This window comes from Canis lupus, chromosome X, assembly GCF_011100685.1.
Source record: "Canis lupus familiaris isolate Mischka breed German Shepherd chromosome X, alternate assembly UU_Cfam_GSD_1.0, whole genome shotgun sequence".
Taxonomy (NCBI): domain Eukaryota; kingdom Metazoa; phylum Chordata; class Mammalia; order Carnivora; family Canidae; genus Canis; species Canis lupus.
The window spans coordinates 120,845,202-120,858,250 of record NC_049260.1 but is presented as its reverse complement, the minus strand read 5'-3'; the positions used below and the strand labels follow the sequence as shown (position 1 = coordinate 120,858,250).

At 42.7% G+C, this 13,049-nt stretch overlaps 1 protein-coding gene and 1 non-coding gene across 5 annotated transcripts in view; one reads left to right on the top strand and one right to left on the bottom strand.

Moving 5' to 3' along the window:
* PASD1 (PAS domain containing repressor 1) overlaps positions 1-13,049 on the bottom strand; it is a 93,099-nt gene that overhangs the window by 77,946 nt on the left and 2,104 nt on the right. The gene's annotated exons all lie outside the window — the stretch shown is intronic.
* On the top strand, positions 1,602-1,706 carry LOC119868627. Its single transcript, XR_005386613.1, has one exon. It is a non-coding gene; the product is annotated as a U6 spliceosomal RNA (small nuclear RNA).

Genomic DNA, 13,049 nt, shown 5'->3' with positions numbered 1-13,049 from the left:
TGACAAGATACACCACACCTAAGAGACTCATATTTAACTTTCAAGATTTTTAATTATGAGTCTTTACTGATTCATAAAATAAACATTTGCTATGAAACTGTCCACATTAGATCTACTTTATATACTATATAAACAGAAACTGACTTTTTTAAATTATATGTTAAATAGAATTCCAATCATATTCATTGAAAAAAAACCACTAAAACTTGATGCCAAGGACTTCAAAACTCTGCAGAATGGGTAAATTACTTTTTACTGTTTTTTTAAAGAAAAGTTAATTTGTCAAGCCATATGCAAACTCAATTTTCTACAGTGGAAAAATATGGTTTCTCAGAAACATGAATTGGATTTGGTCTGTGACCCTGGTGGCTCAACAGAGGATTCCTCAAAAAAGAAAAAAAAATCCAATAATATATTCTAAAACTCTTTCTTTAAACCTTACTCTCTGAAGCAACACATCCTCTGAGCTTTCCTGGAAGGAGAGGAGACTTTGTCATCAGAGGTGTGATGCTGGTCCCCACACTTCCCCTCCAAGGCCATGGATGTGGTTACCAAATTCTGCTTTCTCAAAGCCACTCAATCCAGAGGGAGAAGGGGAGAGATCTTTGGCGAACGTCATCCCTGTGCAATAGCATCTCAGAGCAGAGGGGACTGTGCCAACAAATCTCATTCTTCATTTTGGGAGCTGGCCATTGTTTTCCATCGTCTCTGCAACAGAGAAAGTGCTAAGCCTGGGAGGCCAGTTTCTGAACTACTGGAGATCCACAGGAGTTTTTGCTACATTCAAACCTGCTGGGCCCTAAAAATGCAAACATTCATAGACAGTTATTCTAGGAAGTTGGAAGTTGTTATTAACCACTGCTAATCTTTTTTGCTCAGAGATGGCTGGTCAATCTTATTCCTGGGGAGTTTGAGAATACCAGGCTCAGATGCCATTACTTACATGTATTAAATGGCATAACACAAGGAACCCAGACCTTCCTAAAGGTCACTGCTGCCACAGAACACAACACCAAAATATGTTAACAGGTTTGAAGAAAATATAAAAATGAAGTGTTCCTTGGTTGGGTACATTTGGAAAATGCTGATTTAAATATAGTTAAGCAAATTTTTTGACTACAGGAAATCTCAGGGCTTTTCATAGATTTTAGGAGCACTGAGAATCTCCAAGATGACTTCATTGAGTCTTTGGTTTGCTTTATCTTCCATCCTCAAGCACCTTCAATGACAAGAAGCATTTTAGCTTACAAATGACAGAAACTAAGTTTTGAAAACCTAACAATAAATATTTCATGAGCTTTGGGACGTAAACACCAGTCTGGGATACACACACACACACACACACACACACACACACACCTCAATCCAAAATCTACAATTTATCAAAACCAAAAACATCTTTTCTTCACTTCACTTTATAATTCTCTCAGGAAATGGGTAGAATGCTACATTTAGAGTGATCGAGTACAATCTCTTAAGATAAAATAGTTGAATTTAAATCTGTAGTTGGTGAAGATCAGGGACATCTATAAACAGATATTTTTATTTGTGTTACACAACTTGACACGCATTCATTTCACTAGTGTTAAGAATTGATTGTGGTGCTTGCTTCAGCAACACATATGCTAAAACTGGAACCATTACAGAGATTAGCAAGGCCTCTGCAAAAGGATAACACGCAAATCTGTAAAGCATTCCATATAAAAACAAAAAAAGAATCAACTATGATTACTTGATGTTACATCTTGACCTGTGCTTTAAGCCTGACTGAGCATGTCTTGATTATATGAATTATTGATTAATTCAGGTGCTATTATTATTTAAAATGCAACTCACTAATTGGATTTTCCTCAATCACTTATGACTTGCTGATCAGTTTCAAAGCACAGAGGACTCTTTTTTTAATTTATTTTTTATTAGTGTTCAACTTGCCAACATATAGTATAACACCCAGTGCTCATCCCATCAAGTGCCCACTCAGTGCCAGTCACCCAGTCACCCCCATCCCCTGCCCCCTCCCTTTCTACCACCCCTTGTTTGTTTCCCAGAGTTAGGAGTCTCTCATGTTCTGTCTCCCTTTCTGATATTTCCCACTCATTTTTCTCCTTTCCCCTTTATTCCCTTTCACTATTTTTATATTCCCCAAAAGAATGAGACCATATAATGTTTGTCCTTCTCCGATTGACTTATTTCACTCAGCATAGTACCCTCCAGTTCCATCCACATCAAAGCAAATGGGTATTTGTCGTTTCTAATGGCTGAGGAATATTCCATTGTATACACAGACCACAGCTTCTTTATCCATTCATCTTTCGATGGACACCGAGGCTCCTTCCACAGTTTGGCTATTGTGGACATTGCTGTTATAAACATCGGGGTGCAGGTGTCCCTGCATTTCACTGCATCTGTGTCTTTGGGGTAAATACCCAGCAGTGCAATTGCTGGGTCACAGGGCAGATCTATTTTTAACTCTTTGAGGAACCTCCACACAGTTTTCCAGAGTGGCTGCACCAGTTCACATTCCCACCAACAGTGCAAGAGGGTTCCCTTTTCTCCGCATCCTCTCCAACATTTGTGGTTTCCTGCCTTGTTAATTTCCCCCATTCTCACTGGTGTGAGGTGGTATCTCATTGTGGTTTTGATTTGTATTTCCCTGATGGCAAGTGATGCAGAGCATTTTCTCATGTGCTTGTTGGCCATGTCTATGTCTTCCTCTGAAGCACAGAGGACTCTTACTTCCATTGGATTATAAGTGCACAGTAAAATATAAAAGATAAGTATAAAAGAAAAGTCTAAAATATAAAAACTGTTTTCTTACCCAAGAGCAAGAGATAAGGAAACTAATCAATGTTGTCTGTGGACAGTGGATATTCTACTCACATGATCTTCAAAGAAAGAAATGTTTCTAGATCAAAAATAGCCCTTCTGGGATCCCTGGGTGGCGCAGCGGTTTGGCGCCTGCCTTTGGCCCAGGGCGCGATCCTGGAGACCCGGGATCGAATCCCACATCGGGTTCCCGGTGCATGGAGCCTGCTTCTCCCTCTGCCTATGTCTCTGCCTCTCTCTCTCTCTCTGTGTGACTATCATAAATAAATAAAAATTTTAAAAAATTAAAAAAAAATAGCCCTTCTAGCGGCACCAGGGAAGTGGATTACCATGTAACTGCACATTTAAAATAAAGATAAGGACCCTTTTCTTTTTTATTTTTTTTTATTTTTTTTTTATTTTTTTTTATTTATTTATGATAGTCACAGAGAGAGAGAGAGAGAGGCAGAGACACAGGCAGAGGGAGAAGCAGGCTCCATGCACCGGGAGCCCGATGTGGGATTCCATCCCGGGTCTCCAGGATCGCGCCCTGGGCCAAAGGCAGGCGCCAAACCGCCGCGCCACCCAGGGATCCCATAAGGACCCTTTTCAACTACCAAGACTTTCCAAGTTAGAACTGACTTGTCCATACAATGCTATGAATGATTCTCATAGCAATGCTTTGGGATGGAGAAAGTAGGATTGCCCCTCACCCAAGAGGGTTCTTAAACTGCTTCTAGTTTCTGCATGAAGACAAATTTCCTTAGTCTCCTCATAATTCCAGCCCCCTTTCATCCTGCTTGACCAAAGGGACTGAGCTTTCTGATGCTATCTTGTCCAGTGGCCTTGATATAGCCCCTAAAGATGACATTAAGATTTGCCTCTAAATAAACTCTCCTTTATGTACAATTAAGAAAAACTTCTGCGTGTAATCCTCAACTTGGTTCCTAGATACAGGGGTGTTGATGTTCATGAATTTCTTCTAACAGTTGCTATAGACTTGCTTCATATTAGGCAGACAGTATTCCCACTTTCTCTGAGGGACACATGATCCTTGCACCACCTGAGCTGTATCAATTCTACACAGCCAAAGAGCACAGTCCCAAAACAGAAATCTGTTTCTGATGTTTGATAAACCTATCCTACAGCTTTTAAGAGGCCTGAAGGTATCTGGGGATCTGAATATATGAGTTTGGATCCAAAAAGATATCCTTTTTTTCTCAAGTTTTTCCAGAATTATGTAGAATGCTCTTCTGTTCATGCTCTCCTCATATTCCTCCTCCACGAGCTCCAAGGAGTTCACGGTCTACTACTGTTTCACAGCACTTACCACTTTCTAGGGTGCTTGCTCATTATTCCAGCCCTCATTGGTCCCCCCCCAACTCAAGTATGAGCACAAGGCCAGGCCTAGCACAGAGTAGAAGCACCAGAAGCGTGCACTGAAAGGATCATGAGCCACAACACTGCTCACATCTCCTGAATGCTGGGAAGTACTTGCAATGGCCCAAACACACACTCTTCACTGCCTCCCACTGCCCTTGCTTGATGACTGTCTCCCTGCCCGGAATGTCCTGCCCCATGTCTTTACCGATTGAAGACACATCTATCCTCCAAAGGCACATTCCTCAAAGCACTGTCTCCAAGAGTGCTTTTCTGATCCTCTTTCCGGGGCCCCTGATGGCACCTTCCCTCATTGGCACCTGTATGAAGGTCATGTGTTGCCAGTCTCTTCCTTCTGTTGGGAAACAGGGTTGGTTCCTCTCAATTACTCATGGTTATCTGAACCTAGCTTATAAAACTGCGAGGAATAAATCACATTCAGTTGGGTGAGGACTATGACAAGAGCTTGCTGTCTTCTCCAGAGACCCTACGGTTCAGGGAAAGAATGACCGAAGATATAGAAAAATATGTTGGAAACAATGTAGGAGAGATGACTTCTTATGCAGGGCCATCTCTTTACATAAAAGTGTATTTGAAGTGAACCATTGAAAAAGGTCTTAGTAAATCATTAAATTAAGAACCTGATAGGTAAGTTTTCTCACCCCTCAGTTCAGCTGAAAATATTACAAGCCACCTGGTGAAACAGACCAAAGAAAATGACACTCAAACTCCTCATAATAGAACTTCCTAAACAGGGTGATTAACATACATAAAGTAGGAAATCCTGAATTTGAGTCAAGAACCTGCAAGTATTACAGATCATATTGGAATATTGTAGGCCATTCCTTGTCCTTGTCCATATTTAGTGTGGTTCATTCTACTTGACTACTAGAGGAAGCTACCAAGGAAGCAAGAATGCAGTTTTCAGGGATCTGATTCCTACACTTCTGGTTTCTGTGCAAACCAGGGTGTCTTCCATTTATTTGCTCAGCCGTTCAGGTCCTAAATAGTTACATACTAGGGGCAAGGCACTGTGTTGGCTAATTTTACTATTGCTGTCATCAGCCCTGAAAACTCAAAGAACTACAGAGAAACAACAATTATTATATCAAAGGAGAACTGTCAAAAGAATTCTCTAAATATCAAGTAGTCAGAACGTTGAAGAGTCTAAGGATCAAACGGAAAAATCAATGTGGTCAGACAGGTTGGTTTCTCTACCCAAAGACATTAACATTTTTATTTATTTTGTAAGATAGCAGGGCACCACTGCAAATTTCTGAGAAAGAGACTTCCAAGATCAAACCAACTCTAAGAGAGATGATGCAGGGAACTCAAGCAGACAGGGTGAGGAAAGAAAGGTTTGAGTTTAGAAGGTAGTTGTTATAGAAGGAAGAGAAGAAAGTTGCAAGAGAGGGTGGATTTCAGACATGCTCTACAGGAGGCGGAGTAATAGGAAAAGGGAATAAGGGTAAGTAAGGTAAGAGGCCAATGTGATACTACCTATCATGATGGGCCTGGGGACAGTGTTAGCTGGAGTGGTTGAAAGTCACAAGGCCAGAGAGGTTTCTTACTAAAGGGAAAGTGGGTTATGGAAGAGTCTAGAGAGAAAATTCACCAGCTTTGGGTTCTCTTACATGTTTAAGCATCAATAAAAATGCTAGAAAACCCATCTTTACTTAACAAGAATGATCAATCTGACCACACAGATATGAGAGATGTTTGGGCAGGTGACTTGGAGATCTCTTTCAGTTTGGGAGAGTTCACAATCCTACTAGACACGTGCACAGAGATAATCTGAAATTTGACTAATCACTGGAGTGCTCTAAGGGAGTGATTTAAGGAGAAGACAAAACCTCGGAAATACTCAATTAGAAAGATGGAGGGAGTAACCAGGAGCTTCTCCACTCCAGACAAAATGAGGGTCAGGGAAGGATATGAAGAGAATTGGAAACAAGAGATACAGACGTAATAGATTTTGCATAATGTCAAAGATCAACAATTTCAGCACTCCCGAACTCTATGCCACTTTATTCTATTTGAGGAATAATTTGTTCTTTGTCAATAATTTCTTAATTGCATGAAGTTTTTTTTTTTTCACCAGTGTTCAATTTATTAGCAATGGCATTTACAAAAACCATTTCAATCGGCCTTTCTTCCCAGGAACACCTAACCTGGGCGATCTCCTTCCCAGCCCTGCACAAAGCCTATCTGCCCAGAATGGCTTAGCCGGTGTCTGTCTCAGGGGGGGGCTTGGGACAAAGAAAAGAGATTTACATAAAGGTGGTCAGCTGAACACAGCCCCTACATGAGGCTGTATAGAACTGAAAGGGCCATTTTCCAACCTGGCAGTGTAATCCTCATGGAGAGCTTTTGTCCCAGAGGCCACGGTAGGCTGCTTTATTCAGCTGACAATAGGCAGAGAAAGAATGAATGAACCGCCTCCTTTTGGTAAAGCTAAGGCAGCTGGTAGCCCACAAGCCTGACAGCTTACGGAATAAGAGGCAGGACAATTGTTAGTCCCAGACCCAAAAGGTGTTCTGTAAGGGAGTGCCCACTGCTAGTGCTCCTGGCTGCACACTGGGTGTTCACCGCTCAAGACAAAGGTCCTGGAACCACCTTCACATCAGAAAGGAGCAGTGGGATCTGGAAGCTCCGGCAAAGCCCTGCCCTACAATCCTCCCGAAAGAAAAAGAAAAAAAAATTCTGTCACTCCATAACCCCTTCCATAGCTTTGTAGAACACTATAATCATTTCCATTCGAATGCTGACAAAGAGCCAGCCTTCTTGTTTCCTTTGACACTTCCTTTTTAAAAAGAAATTTAGTTTTCTTCTTTTTTGGAGTGTTAAATTTACAAAATGGAACGGAGAAACAATACAAACATAATTTGACCACTTAATATCGCCATTCGGATGATTTCTTTCCAATCGTTTTAAGGAGCTGTGAGAGCTCTATAAATAAAGTTTGTTCCCATGGCAAGTCTAACTGATCCCTATTTATCACCTAAGGAGCAAGCCCTGCAGAAGTTAGGTGGCTTCTCCTGATTTATTTTAACCCCCTGACTTTAAGGTAATTTCCCAGCCTGACCTCCAGTTCTCCTCAACCCTAGTCCACTCTTCCATATACCCTAGGCTGCCTTATTCAAAAAAACAGGGAAGCTGTCACACAGAATCCATTGAATAATGTGCTTATTTTTTTAAAATAATATTTTATTTATTTATTCATGAGAGATACAGAGAGAGGCAGAGAGAGAAGCAGGCTCCATGCAGGAAGCCTGACATGGGACTCGATCCCGGGTCTCCAGGATCATGCCCTAGGCCTAAAGCAGGCACCAAACCGCTGAGCCACCCAGGAGTCCCCTGAATAATGTGTTTAAAAGGGGCCATGTCCATAAACAAAAACCCATATGCAACAAAAATAACTTAAAATTAATTTATGAATTATGTGCCAATATAGCATGAATGATTAAAAATGTATATATACCCCCTCGGTAAAAAGTTTCTCAATCTATTAGATACACGGTTCTCAAATTAGAAGAGGGGCCAAAGAAACCTCCCATTTCCTGAATGAAAGACTGAGGACCTCGTCACTTAAATGATCTCCCTAATCGGTGCCAACTCTTGGCCTTGCCCAAGCCACGTGCTCTCTGGCCCACACCACTCCCGGCCCCCACTCCCACCCAGTCCCTTTTCTTAATGCTGATGGTTAAGACACAGCCACGCGGCAGAGCAGCTCTCCAAAGTGCCCTCGCTGAAGGCTCCAACAGCATCTCTGCTCCATAAGCTTCAAGTGTGCTCTGTGATTACATTTGCTGGAACTTCACACCAAAGGTTCCAACTTGTTTCTTGTGGAATGTAAAAAGAAAACAGCTCTCACTGAGAGTTTCCAGATTTTTCATGTTGATTGACTTTGTTTGTGAATTTCACCTCAAAGGACAATTGTTTAGTGCAGACCTCACAATTTCCCAAAGTCCTGCCTGTTACTTTAAAGCTTTCCCATTTCCAAGCACTGTGTGGTCCACACCATACAGCACGGCTCACACCTAGGTTCCTCGAGAAGATCAGCAAATGGAGCTCATGCTAGAAAAGGCTAAGAGTAAGTGGCCTTTATGAAGTCCTGTCTGCAGAGCACTCGCAAATGTTCCAAAGTGGATTTGACATACTCCGAGGAGGAGAATGAAGCTTCCACAACTTCTCACCTATACCAAGGAGATACTTACTGCTTCCTATGAGGAAACAGCTGACTTAGAAGTTCACCCTCTAAAAATGATTAATCCGATGGCTTAACTAGGGAGATGGCAAAACTAATGGAGATCAACAATATTCTTGAAGTCAGCCTGCTTGGGACCTAGTTGCAGTTCTGCACTAGCCACGTGACCTTAGGCAAGCCATCTGGCCTCTCTGAGTGCCCACAAAAAGGTGCTAAGCCTGGACGTGGCCACCCCATAAGGTCCTCTCAAGAAGATCAGATAGCATAAAGGAGGGCAAGTTCCCTGAAAAGTCTAAGATGCACTGCACACCCACGAATTTGGTGAGTGCCCCAAAGGCTAAGGTTCACTTTCACCTCCAATGTTAAAGTCCACTCAAACAAGGGGACAAGTAGCACGAAAACATACTGGGAGTGCAACACCTTCTCCTGAGAAATGGTAGCGTTCCTGAATTCAACAGACACTGCAGCAAGTACAACATACATCGTCAGAAAATAAAAGGAAAAATCTCGGAACATTGTGTGCATACATATATTATGGTTAAATATCGATGCAGAGAGAAGAACGCTAATCAAATTCATGAATTTATGCTTTAATTTCCAAAGCTAAATATTAGCTTGATTGAGTAATATCTAGTGTGCCTTGATCTCAGGTATTAGCATCTGAAAGGCTGACTGCCCTTAGCTCCCTGCCCTCCCAGAGGTGCAACTTGTATATTTAAATATGGGGTACATTTATTAGTGATCATGAACGCTCTATAATCAAAGAACAACCTGTTACTTAAACAGTGTGCTTAATTGTTAGAAGCAGAATCAGAAGAAAAACTCATCAACCTCCAAAGCACCCTTCCCTAGTGGGCCATTAGCTCAACTCAAGTCAGGACACATACTCCATAAATACATATCGAATAACAAGAACAATAGTCTATTCCTCATAAACAGCATTTGTAAGTCAATTTAATGTTTGTGTAGTGTGTGGGAAAAGCCTTACAGAGGTCTAAAGCTCTTGATAAAGGACAAAGGGAAAAGGCAAGGTTTCTTCGCAGACTGTGAACCGGGAAACCTACTTCAAAGGCAGTTTGTATGCTCTATTCAAACACCTGACTCTTGTCCTTCAAGAGACCAATATTCTGGGATCATCGCCTTGAAAACCCGGTGGGAACCTGTGTCACACAGAGCTTGCCCCTATCAACATTCAGACACGGCATGAGTTACACGGGCATGACAGGGGACACAGTAGCTTTTTATGGCTGGAGTGGGTAGGCATGACTCAGTTTCCCCACGCCAGAGCTATAAAGAAGTGCTAGGAGTCCACAGAAGCCTCTGCCAAAGGGAAACCTCCAAGACTCTGGGCCTTTATTTCCAGCCCAGACCGTTCCCTTGAGCTCTGGCCCTGGATGCTTCCTGGATGTCCCACCGGTACCTCACACTCAGGTGGTAAACTTGCCCCTAACCGTTCCTGCTTTGGTGCTCCCCATCTCAGTAAATGGAACTAGTTATACAACCCAGAAAGCTGCAGTCATTCTTAACAGCTCCCTCTGCAGAATTCTTTCCCCAAATCCAATCCAGCACAGCAAGTTCCAAAGGTCTATCTCCCAATCAGATGTGGCATCTGTAAAGGCTGCTTTGAGGCAACAGGCTTGAGTGATGGAGACCTGAATAAGTCCAAGGGCCCACAGTGACCACCGGCTAAATGCAAACAGGCCAACTTGGTGACCCATCTCAAAATAGCCAGAGGCCCTGGCTGACCAATGGGCTGCTTACAACCGGGCACAGGTACCAAGAAAGGAAAATCATCACACATTCCCATACCCCCCACTGTTTACTACAGCTCCCCACCACTGCCTCCTGGCAGACAGGCTCTCCTTTGCTGTCCTGTCCACTGCTCCCTTGCAGTGTGCTCAGTAAAGTTCTAGCTCCTTTGTTCTGCCTTGCATGAATTCCTTTACCGCCCCGGGCTGCCGGCCTCCAGTCTGTGGAATCAGGCTCTTTGTTAAAACCCTGCCACGGCTCCCTATTGTCCAAGAAATGAAACACAACTCCTCAAACTGACCCAGCCCACCTGACTGTGGTTCCCCAATCCTCCCCCGGTAGCCTCAGGACTAGTGACCCTCACTTGGTCACCTCCTGCTTTGGAAAACCGCAGGCTTCTTCAGTCCCCCTTGATTTTGTTCGCCCTTCCGTCTGCTTCTCTTTCTAAGGATATGGAACTCATCCTTCAAAGCCCAATCTAAATCTTCCTCTTTGGGGCACCTGGGTGGCTCACATCTGCCTTGGGCTCAGGGCATGATCCCGGGGTCCGGGATCGAGTCCTGCATCAGTCTCCCTGCAGGTCTCCTTCTCCCTCTGCCTGTGTCTCTGCGGCTCTCTGTGTCTCTCATAAATAAATAAAATCTTTAAAATAAATAAATAAACAAACAAACAAATAAATCTTCCTCTTGAGGAAGATGTGCCAAGGCCCAGCTGCCCTCACCCCGCCCCAGGGGAAGTCAGTCACTCCCTCCTCTGCTGTACCAAGGATGCTGTCACATATTCAAATACAATGCAAGTACTTCATGGTATAATCGCCCCCTAGCCTGGGGGTCCCTGAAAGCAGTATCTGTGTCATATTCCACAGGCTTTTCGCCAGTCCCCAGCTTCAAGAGTGCCTGTAACAATGTGAATGTGTTGAATGACATCTGAACTGGGGCTAAATCCAGAAGAATTTGGCTACACTTTGATCACAATTCTTTGTTTAACCACCATTAACCAACTGCTTTCCCTACAACCATAATTACTACATTAACCTAAACAGTTTTCAGTTAATTTAAGAGGAGTAGGAGGATTTTTTTTGTCCAATTCATTATAATCACTAAAGAATCTGGGTACCTGTAAATTGATTTGCAAACAAAGCTGCACACAATGGTCCTGGCTTAGTGTGGGAGGGGAACACAGCCGCTATACCTGCTCCCCGCAGATAGAACAAGGGCCCGGTTCCTTCCACTCCCCAAAACTGTCAAGCCATGCTGGGCCACGTTCAGAGGCAGAGATTTCTCTATGCAGTGACTGACTCATGGGAACGGGTATCCAGGCCTTCTCCAACTTGGCCATCTTGGCCCACATACTTTCAAATCCATGAGGTAATGCTTTCCAGAAATTTCCTGGAGTTTAATGAACAAAAATCCTCTTGCGATGCCTTGGTGTAGTCACACCTCAATGCTCCCTTTTCTTTTGTAACACAGAGAGAAATAAGCAAAACAAAGCTACGTACTTCAGACACAACTGGACTATTTTATTTTTTTAGAGCAAGCACTTCAGTTGGCAGTATTTGTTTCCAAGTGTGATCGCTGCAAACGCCCCCTGGAGTGATTAAAATAAACTGATTTCTCTCTCTGTCTTGCATGAATAAATAAAATCTTTAAAAAAAAAAAAAAAAAAAAGGGCAGCCCGGGTGACTCAGCGGTTTAGTGCCACCTCCGGCCCAGGGTATGGTCCTGGAGACCCAGGATCGAGTCCCGCATCGGCCTTCCTGCATGGAGCCTGCTTGTCCCTCTGCCTGTGTCTCTGTCTCTCTCTGTCTCTCATGAATAAATAAATAAAATATTAAAAAAATAAAATAAAATAAACTGGCTACCTATTTGACTATAGAATTGCTTAATTTTATAAAACAAGAGGAATCTATGATTCCTCCAGAAGTGACATTTTCTCCCTTGTACAGCTGCAGCTCTGAGTAAGAAAAGGACCATGTTAAGAGGTCATCATCATCTCAGATGGACTTTTCGCCTGAGATTCTCCATCTGCCCTGACATTCAGAGTCAAGTGACTAAACCTCAGAATAAAGGAGAATTGTAGGATCAGAGTGGGAGTTAATTCCATTAAGAAGAAACAGAAGAAATTTATTACTGTGCTATTTTATTTATCTATGGAGATATACCATACATGAAACCCTTTCTCAGAACTGTTTAAAATGTATATATACAATGAAATATTCCTCAGCCATTAGAAACAACAAATACCCACCATTTGCTTCAACGTGGATGGACTGGAGGGTATTATGCTGAGTGAAGTGAGTCAATCGGAGAAGGACAAACATTATATGGTCTCATTCATTTGGGGAATATAAAAAATAGTGAAAGGGAATAAAGGGGAAAGGATAAAAAAATGAGTGGGAAATATCAGAAAGGGAGACAGAACATGAGAGAATCCTTACTCTGGGAAACGAACAAGGGGTGGTGGAAAGGGAGGTGGGTGGGGGGGTGAACTGGGTGACGGGCACTGAGGGGTGCACTTGATGGGATGAGCACTGGGTGTTATGCTATATGTTGGCAAATTGAACTCCAAAAAAATAAATATATTAAATAAATAAATAAATAAATAAATAAATAAATTTTCCTGACAGAAATATCAACATTCACAAGGCAAAGATCCAAAAGAGAATCATTTTGTAGTCAAATAAGCAGCCAACATGAGAAAATCTAAGTGTTCCTCCCTGGGTCATCACACAATTAACCCTCAGTGGCGTCACCACCACCCAAGGGTCCCCTGTCACAGGGGACCTCAAGCTGCTGAGCTACATACACAAATAAAGGGCCACGTTCATTTTAATCCAATTACATATGTAATAACCCCAGCTGATCAAGCCAGAGCCCTGGATGAGTCACTGGCCTGCTGGCTCACACTG